A 15,656-nucleotide genomic window follows, 5' to 3' on the forward strand; every position below is an offset into this window, starting at 1 on the left:
CAGATGGCCAACACAAGCATTTCTAAACTGCTTGCCTATCAAAATCATATTTGGAATTGTGCTTTGTAAGTATGTGCAAATTTGACGTTACAAAAGATGCAGTATGACATCGAAAAAGAGTTACTACAACTGTTCTCAAACACTGTAATGTGGAAAAGGGGCCTCTAAGGATTATTTTTATCGCCCTTAGGACTCCTGTTTTGAAGTGCCTCAGCATGGCAGCAGAAAACTTACAATTAAATATTTAAATCACGGTAACAGTCTTTTTTAAGGGAAAAAGAACTTCAAGAGACCTCTTTAGAAACTGAGTGCTTCCTCATAACATTACACGGGCTAGTGAAATAATTTTAAAATAAAAAAGTAATCTAAATTTTATATTGCCCTGGATGTATTAAGCTCCTGGTGAGCAGAGTAATATTGCAGTAAAATATGAAAGTGCAATGCGCTTTTTGATTACATCAGGGGTTTCTATTTGCCACTTTAATCCTTAGAATTCAGCTGTTCCCTGTTCAGTCCTTTTACATCATCCTTAGCTAATCTGTCAAACATTTCAGACAGCCAAACCAATTTTCAGATTGTTGGGGACTTTGCCACAAGCACCGTGTGCTGTTAATAAGATTTTCATTTGGAGTGATGCCATGTCGTCCATGTTTTCTATTGTATATAAATACTGAGATTTAATGGCTCCAGGTTTTGTTTAATGTTAACATCAACAATAAAAAAAGGGAGGTTCTCAAACGCCAAGCCCCATAGTGAAATGCACTAGTGACAGCTATTTGCAAGGTTAATGTTGTGGAAAACAACATCCATCTTTGAAACAGTTTCATTAGCCCCATACAGCTGACCTCTCCACATAATGTTGTCAAATGTGACGTGCATCAGATTATTGGGAATATGGAGATCAATAAATATGCAACACCAGCGCTCAGAACGCTCCTGGCATCATAGCCCTACAAACGCCATCTAACATCCCAAAGAGTAGCTGTCATCTGTCAAATCTACGGGCAAATAGACAGGCTTAAGGGGAAAGCTATCGGGAATAGTGAAATACATAAGCAAAGATGAATGTGGGAGTGCAAAGTCAGGGCTCTGATACATTGCGGTTCCAAACGAGAAACTCCAGATAAACGCTTTAGAGCAAGACTTGCCTTATTTGTTGCGTTAAATGTAAACCCCCTCCATGAGGCACCATCCACTACATCTGTGTTTCCATGTGCTCTCTCCTTTCCTCTGTGTTGTTCTTGTCGTAAAATCATGGAATTACAGAATGCTTTAGGTTGTAAAAGCCCTCCAAGGTCATCAAGTCCAACCATTAACCCAGCACAGCCAAGCCCACCACTGACCCATGTTTGTCCCCAAGTGCCACATCTACACGACTTTTAAATCTCTCCAGGGATGGTGACTACACTACTGCCCTGGGCAGCCTGTTCTGGTGCTTGATACACTTTCTGTGAAGAATTTTTCCCTAATATCTAATCTAAACCTCACCTGATGCAACTTGAGGCCGTTTCTTCTTGTCCTAATACTTGTTACTTTGGAGAAGAAACCGATTTCCACCCGGCCCCAACCATTCAGGGAGTTGCAGAGAGTGAGCAGGTCCTCCCTGAGCCTCCTTTTCTCCAGGCTGAGCCCTCCCAGCTCCCTCAGCAACATGTGCTCCAGACTCCTCATCACCTGCTTGCCTTGTCCCCTCCACTTTGCCCTCTCAGGATCAGCCCACTCAGTGGGACACATCCCAGCATTCCGGGTGTCTTGCCAGCCCCATGTCCAGGAGCACACTGGGAACTCTGGTCTCCAGTCCTGACACTCCAGGTCTGCAAAGGCAGCCTAAAAATGAGCTCCCAAGGAGATGAAAGGTCTGTCTGGATGTGGTAGCTTCCACAGAAGTCAGTGTGTTTTGATAATGGAAAAGTAAATAATGAAAAAATAATATTTCCTTTTAATTTTTGAAATAAATTCTATTGACACAGCATTCTTCTAGTTTATTCCGGTCTTAAACCAGGATCCAACTGCAGCAGATAGAGAAATCAATGTATATCATATCAAACCATCAGCACACTTTGGCTGTAGGTCCAAAGAGGTGAAGGTATGAAGCAATGGCAAATAACAGAATTAAAGAGAGGGTTTAGGAACCAATTTCAAAAGGGAGGAAGAACAGACAGTGCCTTGCATGACTGAGCTCCCAGTAATTTCAAACCAAAAGGAAAATGAAGGTGCAAAGATCCCTCCTACCTGGACTTTGACTGGAAACATTTAGAGAGTGAAAAGATCCGATTTTTTTGTCTTTTTTTCTGTATGTATGACACGGTTCTCATCACCATTTGCTAAATAATTGGGCAGTAATGCTCAGCCCAAAGCTTTGGAAGCATTGGTGTGGCTGCCACACTGATGGAATTCTGCAATAAATCAGTGATTGGAATGAGTGGGAGCTCAAAACTCCCTCAAAACTCACAGTATGCAGAGAATGACACACCTCTAAACAGCACCTTCTGCCCAGATATATATGCATATTAAAGAGTTCCACTGAGCACATGCTGTCCAATTAAAGAGCTGAGGGATTTGGTTTCTGGGGTTTTCTTTTTCCTCATGCGTTTTTAAAACCACTGCTCATGTTGTGGAAAAGGAGAACAAACAGAAAGCAGAAAGGTATTTTTGAAGTATACAGTTATAAGGTGCTTGGCTGATAATTTGCAACCTTGGTACACAACATACCTTTTAGCAAGGCTATTTATTTCTCAGGGAGAATGCTACGGTACTTACGATAAAGGCCTCTGTTGGACCTCTTCATCAATAGCAAACCTTTAAGCACAGCACATTTCATAAATAGGAGTTCCACTAACACAGACTTCAAAAGGATAGAACCTGATAATTCAAAAATAGAGCTATATTAAGTGTTCCAACAGTCCATCCATAAAAGCAGCCTCCAAACGCCTCCTCTGTGCAGCATGACAGTCTATTAGAATAATAGCAGGGGAAAGCATAATTACAAGTAATCATTGGTTGGAAAGGAGCTAGTTGTTTTTGTAGAGTAAAATGCCTTCCTGAACCCAGCAGAAAATGCAACGCCGGTTCTAGCGCCGGGGGCAGGAAGCTGCAGAAAATAATCAAGGCACAAATCTTCAGTGAGCCGGGTTTATTTTTTTTAAACCCTCACGCTTAATATTTTCCTGGTGAACTGCCCTTAATTTGCTGCCACAGTTTTAAGTCCAGTTACAATATTATTGCTGTTGGTCGGGCACTGACATCCCTCCAGCTGGAATATCACCTTGGGTTTGGAAGATTTAGTGACTTTTCTTCTCATCAGTGTGAAGATGTCCCTGCTCATGTCAGGGAGATGGGACCAGATGACTTTTAAAGGTCCCTTTGAACCCAAACCATTCTGTGACTCTGGTTTTAAGACAATAACCTCTCCTCTAGCCATGATTTTTAACACATGGGAGACCATCCCTGAAGTCTATAAAGGTCTTTCAATTACTTGTATGAGAAAGTTCAGGAGGGATTCACAGTTCTTCCCCACATCCTCATAAAGGCAGTACTTGGGCCTGTGTCTCCCAGGGCAAAAAAAAAGGAGCCCACAGGTAAAAGCAACTTGTGTTTGCATGTTGCTGAGCTCCAGAAAACCCATCTCTGAGAGCTCCTTCTCCCTTTCGTTTCCGAAGTGCTCTGCCTTCACTCCCACCTCCTTTGCACCCCCCAGCCTCAGATGTGTCATTCTGCTCTGCCAGTTAAGAGATTTGAAGGTTACTCCTAACTACAGTAAAAGTAGGGCTGTGGGGTTTGTTGCTATAAATCTGTCTCCAGGATTATTTCTGGTTATTCTTGTTAGAGTTGTGTATCTTAATGACCTCCACGTACCACCTCCAACCCGCTCACTCTGAAGCTCCAGGAGACCACAGCCCAGACCGTGAGGCTGAGGAACTGAAAACTTCATTTGGCATCACATTCCTCAGCTTCCTGGTCATGTTAAAAACCAGCAGTTTTCCTCACCACGAATGAAGCCAAGAATACACTCGGGCCAATTAAGCAATTATAATTATACCCCCAAGTGCCAATCACTTCATTCGTTCTGCTATTCCACGTGAAGGACCAGCAACTCCTTTGTATTCACCGTGTAGAAAGCACCTCTGTAGACCAGCCTGTATTTCCTGGCCTGTATTATGTTGGTTTTAAGGTAAAAACAGCTCTTTGTGAGGACAGTCCCATTATAAAGTGATATGCTTAGTCACAGCCAGCACTTACCAAAAAGTTTCAATGTTCATTACGTTAGCTGGTCTTAAAAATGGAATGCAAACCAATTTTAATCAATATGTAGTAATAAATAAATATTAAGGGACTAGACCACTAATGAACAGGTAGCCTAATTAAAGTAACAGCATTTGCTGCACTCACATACCTTAATTTTCCCTACAAAATCCTTATTGAACCACTACTTTTTTTAAAAAATTGCATTTGCAATTAGAAACACTGAAGTTACATTATCGATTTTCTGCTAAAAACCTTTTTAGTAAACAAGCACAAACTACATTCATTAAATGTAAGTGCTTGGAGCTATGGTGTGAAATTCAATTCAGCCATTATCATGAATTACACTGATTATTGCTGTAATTATTTTCTCTTGGATACAACTGCATTTCTGTTCCTTGCTAGTTGTGTTGGACATATAACCATGTTCATTTTATAGCTAATAATACTCAACTGTAGTTTCAGCAATTACTATCACTTATACAAATCATTAAGTTAAGCTATGGGTAGCCAGCAAAATTTAAAAAAAAAGGCAAGTAAAACATCCTATTTTTTTTTACCTCTAAAATAACTAATGGCATTGGCAACAGAGGAAAATTACTGATGTTAAATGATTTACATTAGAAAAAGTGATCACCTGTGATACACTTTCACTGATATTTTGGTCACAGTGAACTCCATAACTCTCCATTCAAAACCTGCCAGGTAAACCATCCTTTTGCCCTTACCACACAGGCCAATAGAATAATCCCTTTTTAAAAGTTTATCTGTTAAGAGAAAAAACTTTTCTTGAGGGCCATTTACGCACTGACAAGCCCCAGCCAAAACTAAACATACCAATAATTTGATCCATTAAAACAATTTGTTTCAGAGTTGATTTCAAACATAGCAATAAAAAATTGTTTTACAGTCAGAGATCCTTTCCCAAACCTAGTGACTGTAATCAAGAGGATGTGTTGCCAGCAATGGTTATTGCTCTTTTTAGCCCAAAGAACACCCAAATCATTAAGCACTTCTTAGGACAAATCCAGAAGTGTGGATTTCAACCATTGCTTGAATAAGAAGTCCAGGATCAAATGGTATAATAAAAGTGATGTTCTTGAAAAACAGTTATTTCTAATACAGGAAGTAGGAGCAACTAGTGAATAATAGAGTGAAAACCAGCAAGGACAGAGAAGTTGGTTCATGGTATCATGGCAAAATTTTAGTTGGCAGAGGATCTCCTGGTTCCAGCCTCTCTGCCCAGGATTGAAGCATTTGGTACCATTTGTCTAATATTTGTGTACAGCAGCGTGGATGTACATCACATCAAACTGTGTTCACTGGGCAATCCACAAGCTACTTGTGTAGAGAAAAAAATTCTACACTTGTGTACAGGAAAATCTCCCAGGAAACTCCTGAGCTGAGGGCCCAAAGCAGAGAGTGGGTGCTCTGCTGCCTGCAGGAGCTGGAGGTCATCCCAAGTGGGTGAATAAATTGTTCCAAATAAAACTTGGACTAATAAGGGAAAACAAATATCTGAAATCACAGAATGGTTTGGTTTGGAAGGGACCTTAAAGACCATCTTGCTCCAACCCCCTGCCATGGACACCTTCCACTAGACTAGGTCTCTTCAAGTCCCATCCAACCTGGTCTTGAACACTTCCAGGGATGGCTCCAAGGATGCCACAGATTCCCTGGACAACCTCTGTCAGTCCCTCACCACCCTCACAGCCAAGAATTCCTTCCCAATATCCCACCTAACCCTGCCCTCTGGCAGTGGGAAGCCATTCCCCCTTGTCCTGTCCAAAGTCCTCCTCTTGGAGCCCCTTTAGGTACTGGAAGGGGCTTTAAGGTCTCCCTGGAGCCTTCTTTTCTCTGAGGTTTCATAGTAGACACAAGTAGAAGCTTTGACTTGGAGATATTTTTTGCAAAGGAGGCATTTATGCAATATGTTAACCTTGTCATCATTTTTCAGAATATTTTTTTAAGGTCCTTTCCAGCCCAAACCATTCAGTGATTTGATCTGAAGATCAAATATATGGAGGTCTCTGTACATAGAGTATCAGAAATTAAAATGTTTGCTGTATTTGCAAAAATACAAAAACTCTAAGAATAACACATGCAAATTTTATGAAGAAGTAAAAATACCACTTCTTCTCCCAAATCCAAGAAAGAGATTGGAAACCTAGACAAAATTCAGTGGAAAATTTAAAAACCACTCTTACTGTTCTTAACTGGCTGTCCCACTCTATTGTGCCAATTTATTTTAAATTAGAAAGCACTGAATAAATAGCAGGGAAATGCTACCCGAAATACAGGCATTAAATACAAAAAGAAGACAATGGATATTCCCAGATATCTTCTTCATATAGGAATCTTTCCACTGGCCACTTTGAAACCATGTAACTTAACCTTCAAAGCAGGGAAGATGTGTTGTAGAAGTTCTGCTTAGCTGACCGTGAATACTAATTGCAGGAAGAACGATCAGCGCGGGGCCCGAGGGCATGAGCTCAACCAAGGGCACAAAAGTTTCATCGTGCTGCTGCAAACAATGGAGCAGGGCGATGGTCTGAGTGTCAGACAGCCTCCCTGAAAGGGGACACCTCCCAGACCTTGCAATAATCTGGAGAAGAAAAAGAAATCCCCTTTTCAAAGTAGCCTTGGGAAAGAAGGATGAGTAATGAGGATTTTCATGTGTGCATATGTACTCTTCCGTGCATCTCTGTATTCCCACATCGCAGACAACACTTCTATTAGTCAGTTTGGCTGCACAAACACAGTCAACTCCTTTCTAGCCAAACATCCAGGTTCCTTGGTGATATGAGGGATGAGCCACTCCAGCTATTCCTCTTGGCTCATCAAGAGCTCAGCAGTCCCTTCACCCCGTCTCACTGATTTCTTCTTTGTTGGGAAGGTTGTATGTGGGTGTTTCCCCACCACGGGGCAATGCTGGCACTGAAACACAGCTTTGGCCACAGCAGCAGGGTCCAAATCTCAGTGTGCCTGAAGGAACCTGAGTCACAGGTCAGCATTACTGCTAATAAAACATGACTGAAGTACCATCACCAGGCTGAAAAAGCACCAAAGCTATACCCACATGTTCCATCAGCCCAATATTTTGTAAATAGGACCAGATCTATGGGTGCAAGATCTGCACTGAATGCTCCCGTGGTCCTGCCTGCTCCTCTGGCCCAGAGATGCCCACACCTGGACTACCAGGTGATCTGTTAACTTCTCCTAGCCTAAGGTCAGCCTTTTTCCAGGCAGCTTGTTCTCATCTTGGTCAAAAGGAAAGAGGTGGATCTCTTTGGATCCTCTAGAGATCCCTTCTCCAGGGTAAATCCTAGGAGCCCTGCTGGGAATGGTCACCTGTAAGCAGGATCTGAACTGAAACACTTTACCTGAGTCCCAGCTGTGGGAGATGGTGTGACACCCCAACAGAGGCTGAAAGAGGAGGTCAATATAAAATTCTCCAGAAGATGAAGATCTGCAACAAACACGTGAGCCAAGGGTGAAGCAAACCCAGAAAAATGGAGGGTCAGAGAGCTGAAACTGTTCTCTCAGCTTGCAGCACAGCAAATAGGACAAGTGATGCAGTGAACTACAGGGGTGGCCACCAGCTCCTGTTTGCTTGGTTCACCACAGGTTTGCCCTAAAGACCAACACAAGGCAAAGTTGATCTGGTTTACACCCTCCCCACATCATCAGGTGGAACATCTGTGTTTAGTACCCGATCTCCAAGTGCCTTTTCAAGAGGCTTTCTGCATCCAAGGCAGGGGTGGATGTCCTTTGCTTGGAGTTTTCACCTAAAAACACTCTCCCTTTCAGCTTGCAAGATGATCCTGGTTGGCAGCTGCATTAAACTCCTCGAAGTCAATAGAAGTTACCGCACGGAATCCTGCCTGCTCTGCACACTTGGTGCAGGCAGGGCAGGACAGACGGAAAATCCAAACTCTGAGGTAACACCAGTGGTCCAGGTTCTGATGTTGGGGTGAGGGGAGGAAGAGGAGTCAGCTTTCAGACTTCAGGAAAACACCTCTGGATCACAAAACCTCTGAACTCTGAGGGGGTGGAAGAGTATCCATGGCAGGGGGATGGCTGTGTCCTTGCACTTTGTGTACCCTACACACTACAAGCTGCTGCTGACCATGGGGATACTGGGCTAGGGAAGTGGACACCAGGAGGACAGCATTCATCTTTCCTTCTTCCAAAAGACTGGAGTACACTTAGTTCTGCCTTGAGCCAAGGAATGAGTTCAATACCCTGTTTTCTAGAGCTCCGTGAATTTGAAAGTGCCAGATGGGAGAGGGGGTTGCAATCACTGTTTCAAAGTCAGGTTCTTCTCCCAAGTCCAGTGTTCCAAACTGCAGGACTCAAAATCACATTTGAAACACCTGGAACACGGTTTTCTAATGAGTTTAATAATAACCCCACTGTGGGGGGTTATAACATAACAACTCTGTGGTGCCTGCCAAACAATACAGAACAGCAATACTATCATGGAAAAAAGGAAGGGGATTTCTGGATAAAGAGATGTGTAGAGAGAAGTAAAATTAATCAAAGGACCTTTACCTGGACATCTAGCCTGTAATTAATTTTTCAAAAGCAACACAAGTCTTCTCTGGGCCTTGTTTTGTGACATACATTGGGATGGGATTCGCTGTGCCCCAGCTAAACCCTGCTCCCACTGAAAGCAAGAACAACTCAGTGCTGAGCGCTTTTGGAAAGCCATTATATTGTTTTCTTTCCTTTTGGGATGCGTGCAATGGGACTCCAGAGAAGACAAAGTCAGAATTCCAGGCAATGACTGGGAAGTGAAGCAAACAAACACATAATCAAACAAAATACCCTGCTCGTCTAAAACAGTTCTAAAAGGGGGGTTGTTTTCTTTTCCTGCAAAGCTGGTACTCGGGCAGAGAGACAAAGAGGATGGGAGAAACTGGGGAGGGGAGTGTGTATCCCACTCCAGGAAAATCATGGAAGTCAGATGTTTTTGTTGTGTGGGGCTCTTGGTGATTGTGTAGGTAGATTAACAAACCAAGTCTGGCAGAAATATCTTGTGTTAGAGCTTTCCCCTGAGATAAACAGCAAAGAAGAAACATCATGATGGCACTGCCCACCTTCAAAAGAAGGGAAAACCTAATTAGGGAAAGAAACATCCTGGGATAAGTTGATTCCCCTGACAAAACCCCCCAGCTGCCCGTGGAAATGATATGCACGAAGGTTAGACAGATAATATTGTCAACTTAACCTGCTCAAACACATCTTCAGAGAACTTTGCTTTTTATTTGTTATGAGGAAAAATTGCAGCTGAGGTTTTTCCTTGTTCCTTGTAGTACTTGGATCTGTACAATTGAGGTACTTAAAATAACATTTATATGACTGCCAGCAATGGTTGATCAGTTAGTGTGACATGGTACAGATAAAAGCTCCAATTAGGCCTTAACTGTTTACTTAATAGAAAGACCTGTTAGAAACAAGAAGGATTGCCTGTTAGCAGAAGAACAGAACTTTTTCACGTGGCAGATTATCAGTATTCTTTAGGTTCACACATAAACAAGGCTGAAATGCAATTACATTTTCCACAAGGACCCAAATGCTTTTAACCTTTTCAAGGTAAAAAGAGTAAAAAAAAAAAAAAATGCTGAAACTGCTGTTGAATTAGGTCCAGCTAGCTTTTTTTTTTTTTTTAAGTTTTTGTTTCATTTTAATAATGGTTTAGTCTGTTTCACAGCCTGTGGCCTCTTCAAACCTGTTACTTTTAAAGATATAGCAGATGCTTCCTAAATGGAAAGGAAATTGTAATGATGCAAATCCCTATTCACATGATTTTCCAAATAGGTTTGAGCACTACAGGCTGTATAGGGCAGGTGGGGTAGTGTTACAGACAACCAGAAAAGGTAAACTTGAATACAAATAGACAAATCAAGCACACGTGTTCGTTTGAAAGTTTGTAGTCAGCTCCTCAATCTGTGCCCGAGAAAATAAGCTATTATTGGCACTGAGTGGCCTTCTCAGCATCAGAAAACCAGAAATTAACTTAATTGCTGAACTGCACCTAAAATCAGCTGCTTCAAACATTACAATCTGCCTTTTAGTCTCATCAAAATTCCAAATATGTTAAAATTCTAATCTGCAAACGCGCTAAATTAGCGCTTTGAAACCACAATATTTAACCTGTTGGCTAATCTGGTGTCAAGTGAAAACACGTCAAACAATATGGAAATCATATACTGTACAAAAAGCCACAGCAATTTCCCTAAAAATCTCTAGCATGGGGGTGCCATGAGGAATTCTGAAGTCTGGTTTCATTACAAGCCACCCTACTGTGTCTTTCCTCATCTTAATAATTAATATAGATTAATCTGGATAAAGTTTTTTCATTTAGGAGTCTGTTGAAATTTTCTTTGCTTTAGAAGCGTAACTTTGCAAATCCTTGCAGTTTTACACGAGCAAGAAGATTTGCATCTGAAAGGAAGTTGCCTTCATTTGGTAACACACACAGACATCGTGCAGCCCTACTGCACTACCCAAAATGTCTTTGAGAGGTGTGTGCCATTCTGAGTGGTGGTTTGTAGGATTGGTGAGAGAACAAGTTAAAATACACTGTTCTCCCCAGTTTCTACCCACCCAAGTGTAATTTGACTTCATCTGAACAGGTAAGATGCTTCTGTTTTGGGACATTCACACACACAGGATAAAAAAGACAGGGCAACGAGGCTGGGGAAGGGTCTGGAGCACAAGTTGGATGAGGAGCTGCTGAGGGAGCTGGGGGGGCTCAGCCTGGAGAAAAGGAGGCTCAGGGGGGACCTTCTGGCTCTGCAAGTCCCTGACAGGAGGGGGGGGCTGGGGGGAGGTCGGGCTCTGCTCCCAGGGAACAAGGGACAGGAGGAGAGGAAACGGCCTCAAGTTGTGCCAGGAGAGATTTAGTTTGGAGATCAGGGGAAATTTCTTCACAGAAAGGGTTGTCAAGCACTGGAACAGGCTGCCCAGGGCAGTGGTGGAGTCACCACCCTTGGAAGTGTTCAAAAAACATGTGGATGTAGCACTTGGGGACATGGGTTAGTGCTGGACTTGACAGTGTTGGGGGAATGGTTGGACTTGATGATCCTAAAGGTCATTCCAACCTATTCTATAATTCTATGAAAACCCAAACATGCACTGTATCACTGTCCAGTAGTGATGAACTATCAGTGTAAAATCTTCTTCTCACACCAAAAAGGAATTAAAAACTATCACAGAGCATTGGACAAAATGTTCCTTTAGGGAAGCTGCTTGTTATTGCTATTTCTATTTCATATTAAGAGCTTGAAGGAAGCAAGACAGAAGCCCAGTTCATGACTTCTGACAAACTTTTCTCAAAACCTCTAAGAGGTTGTTATAAAAGACAGTGAGAGGTGAGAAGCAAATTACTGCCATGGATTAGAAAGTAATTTGCACTGATCAAGTTCAGAGAAATCTCAGAGAAACCCAGTGAGTAGATAAATTGATCACACAACAGCAGTGAGAGCCAATATTGACAAATGCAAGGCATGGGAAGAGCCATTAGACTTCACACACAGAATTGTCTGCAAACACACACCTTACATTGAATTGCCTGCTTAAAAAAGATTTGAATCCACAATAAACAGCAGTGCAGGTACATTGGGGGAAGTACAGATATAACACAATGAATGCCCATCCTGACTGATCAAAATGAAGGATGATTTTCCCCAAGAAAAACTATCACCAAATAACTTAGCAACAAAATCTTTAAGAACTGCAAGCTTTGGTTAAGGCAAACTTGGGTTTAGCATTTTTTTATTTTTTTTTAACGTGGAGATGCCAAGGCAGTCAATTCAAATAATCTCAGAAAAGTGTTTTCCTATTCAGTTAGGCTACATAATAATGGTGATTAAATATTTAAACAAGCAGTAAGGAAAATATAAGCATTTACTTTACTGGTTAGAAACAGGGAGGAACCGAGTGCTCTGGAAACAGACCAAATAACCTGTGGTGTGCCATATTTTCATAGGAAATCTTATTTTTACTTTAACATTCTGGAAGCAAAATGGCAGCAAAAAATGGTCAGATACAAATGCAGATATCACTGCCATCTGGTTTTATTCTTAAATATCTATTCTTAAATAGCTTTAGCACACATGGCACCACTTTGGGCACACACAAGTACATAGAATCAGGCTCATAGAAAGGAAATGGGAGTTTAAAAAGGAAAATCTCCATAAACTATTGGACTGCTATGACAGAAAAGACAATACCCACAACTTGTTGCCTTTCTGGTCTTGTGGTTTCTTCTAAAATCTTCCTAAATGTTTTCCAGCTTTTATCTATATGGTTTTATGAGACTGAGTGCTTCACTATCAAAGTTAGTGACTCCAACAGGTAATTGTTCTCTGGGAAAAATATTTTTGTTTACTTCAAATTTTAATCAGTTTTCATTAAACATCCTTAAATAATAAGCTTGGTATACACAGAATTTACCTATTTAGGAGGGAATTAACAAAGTTTCCAGTCTATAACTTTTATTGAACCTGTATTGGCAGAATATATTAACAGAAAGTATCTACTCTGCTATAGCAGCTTGGGTTGTTTGAACTTCTGCTTTTTCAACAAGTTTTGGGCTATTCCTTATTGTGTTATGGCATTTGAACAGGGACAAGATAAATTTCTTTTTGAGTAAAACACAGCAGATGATCTCTAGTTTTAAGTACTTTTAATTAGTTTCTAATTCAATGGTGCTATTAATGAAAAGATGCCTCTTTAGACTGAAAACCCTTCCCCAAAAAAATTTGCAGCAGAAGGGAAGTTGCAAAGCCTGGAGCCCTCGGGTTCCCCTTTGGATGGTCATGATTCATGATCAGCAGGGCTGGAGAGGCAGGAGCCTTCCTCCCTCAGCCCTCAGTCCTCTACAAGGGGATGCAAAGGAAGAAAATCCCTCCATCATGAAACATGACACCCGACTAATAGTTACAAATGTGTTTTCCAGAAGAAAGAGTGGGGGATAGGGCTTTAGAAAAGCTTCTATTCTGCTGTACAGGAGAGCTCTTGCCTTTTTAAAGCAGCTTTTTTAAAATCAACTCTAGAAACATCCCTGTTTGAGACTATATTGAGAATCACTGGCTAAAATTACAGAACTCATTCCTAATGCCAAAACCAACAGCAGCATTTTCCAAGCAGAGGCCAAATAAAACAAGGCAAGGATTAAATCAATTTAACACCTTCTAGGGTTTCCACCAAGTGCTCCCAGAGAAAAGCATGGGTTTGTTTTCCTGGCTGTCTGTTTCCTTCAGTCTTTTTTTAAATTTCATCATGTCTTCTCTGTCTGTGAATACTCAGTGTTGGGAGCGTGGCTGGGCAGACAGGATACAACAATACACATCCACAGAAACAGGGGCTGGAGCCTCATGGAGAGCAAAATTGTATCTGGGATGGAGCAGAGCCCTGGCCAAGGAAAAGCACTCCAGCAGCTTACAACACACTGAGTGTGTCTATCACAGAATCACAGGATGGTTTGGGTTGGAAGGGACCTTAAACACCATCTCATTCCAACCCTCTGCCACGGGCAGGGACAGCTTCCACCAGACCGTGCCTGTGCTGGGACTGCAGCTGTTCTCCTTAAATCCACGTTTTGATGATCAACATCCACTAATTCAACACCAAAAGGCTTTCATCCTATTGAAAAGCCACCTAATTCAAGGCACTGCTTTCACATGCCACAAACGTGGGCACAGAGACAGGCTGCAGTGTCAGAGCACACTTCTTTTGCTTGGTGCCAAAAGTAAACTTAGCCAGAATTCAGGCCCAAAAATGTGTGCATTACCATAGTTTCCCTTAAATTCCCATCTGTAATAACATCATTTTCATTTTCCAAATGGGAAAATGTCCCAGTATTTTCTCAAAGTGCCTGGCTCTGTAAAAGAGGCTTCGTGCTGACCCAGTAGAGCACAGAGCATTTCAGTGAGAGCACAGCTCACCTGAGGATGTCTCTGCTTTCAGCAAGTTCTGGACCACATGATCTCTTGATGTCTCTTTTAAACTACATTATTACATGATCTGATACAAACCCAAAATTAGGAATGGGTGCCAACCTTCATGTTTTGCTTACTCAGTGCAAAGATCATTGATACACAACATCTTCCTGGAAATTATCACCTGTGTGGGCACCTGACAACTGAAACTCCTGCTGTTATACACCTCTACCTGCCTTTTGCCCTGTGTTTACTTCCAGAGTAGACTTGATAAGGTTTCCACTTCTGTTTAAAGCTGTCTTGGTTAAGGTTAAGATGCCTTTCTGCACAGGGGAGTAGGTAGTGAAGACCCTCGCTTAACAATGTGTTGTCTTTCCTTTCACAAACCATTAATTATTTTTTAAAATATATTTACAAAAACATATTTATATTTACATATATTTATATATTATATTTGCAAAAATATATCAATATCTTGCTTTTCTATGTATCTAATAAAATGCAAATATTGCATTCTGTATATATTAATTTGCTGCTGAAGACACAACTGCTAGTCTTTCATGTTTACTTTACTGAGGACACCTGAGGTTTCTCTAAATACAAGAATAAATACTAGGTCAACTAAGAAGTTAGCTCACAACACAGAAATTATATAATATTCCCTCCCCAGGTATTTATGTTGTCCCTGTAGAGTTGATTGGAAGGATTTAACCTGATGGTTTATGACTTTATAAGACATCAAGAAGCAAGTCTTGAGCAGGAACACAGAGAGAGCATCTCCCTGTAGTCAGTGGAGGAGCAAATACAAATACCCACAATAATATATTCTAAAACTGTCCTAGCACAGGGAATAACTCCAGCCTGAAGACACAGCTCATCCCTTTCCATGTCCATGCCCTCAGCAGAGAGGGAGTTGACTCAGATCCCCCGAGTGTAACACGAGGCTCTCGGGGAACAGGGTTTGGTGAATCACAGCTGGTGATACACCCGGTGACCGGCAGACTGGGGCACGAGAAAAGGTTTTCCTCCTTTCTTCCTAACTAGATCAAACCTCCCCCAAGGCAGGAATCTCTGCTGGAAAAGGAATGCTCCATGCAACCCCTGCTCCAGGTAGTGCATTGGCAATGAGATGTGCAGTGACATCCGTCCTGATTTAATGCCGCCCGAGAGCTGTTGGGATTCTGAGCAAGCAGCACTTGGACACAGTCCAAAGGCCATGATTGTGCATTGCAGACCTTAGAAACACGTCCCAAGAACACAGCTCTCTCCTGCCCATCAGTAAGTAAAATATATCCCAGAGGCTTCTTTAGCTATACAGCAATCGGGTTCTGCAAATCCATTTGCTGGCTGCAGTGCATCTCATTTCCCAGCTTCTTCCCCTTCCACCCTGCTCACTGTGCCTGTTCAGCCCTAACAGCTGCATCTCAGTCAAAAATCAAACCTTTTCAGACAACTGAGGCTTCA

The sequence above is a fragment of the Neopelma chrysocephalum genome, unplaced genomic scaffold (assembly GCF_003984885.1).
Source record: "Neopelma chrysocephalum unplaced genomic scaffold, ASM398488v2 Primary Assembly neopelma1_347, whole genome shotgun sequence".
Taxonomy (NCBI): Eukaryota; Metazoa; Chordata; class Aves; order Passeriformes; family Pipridae; genus Neopelma; species Neopelma chrysocephalum.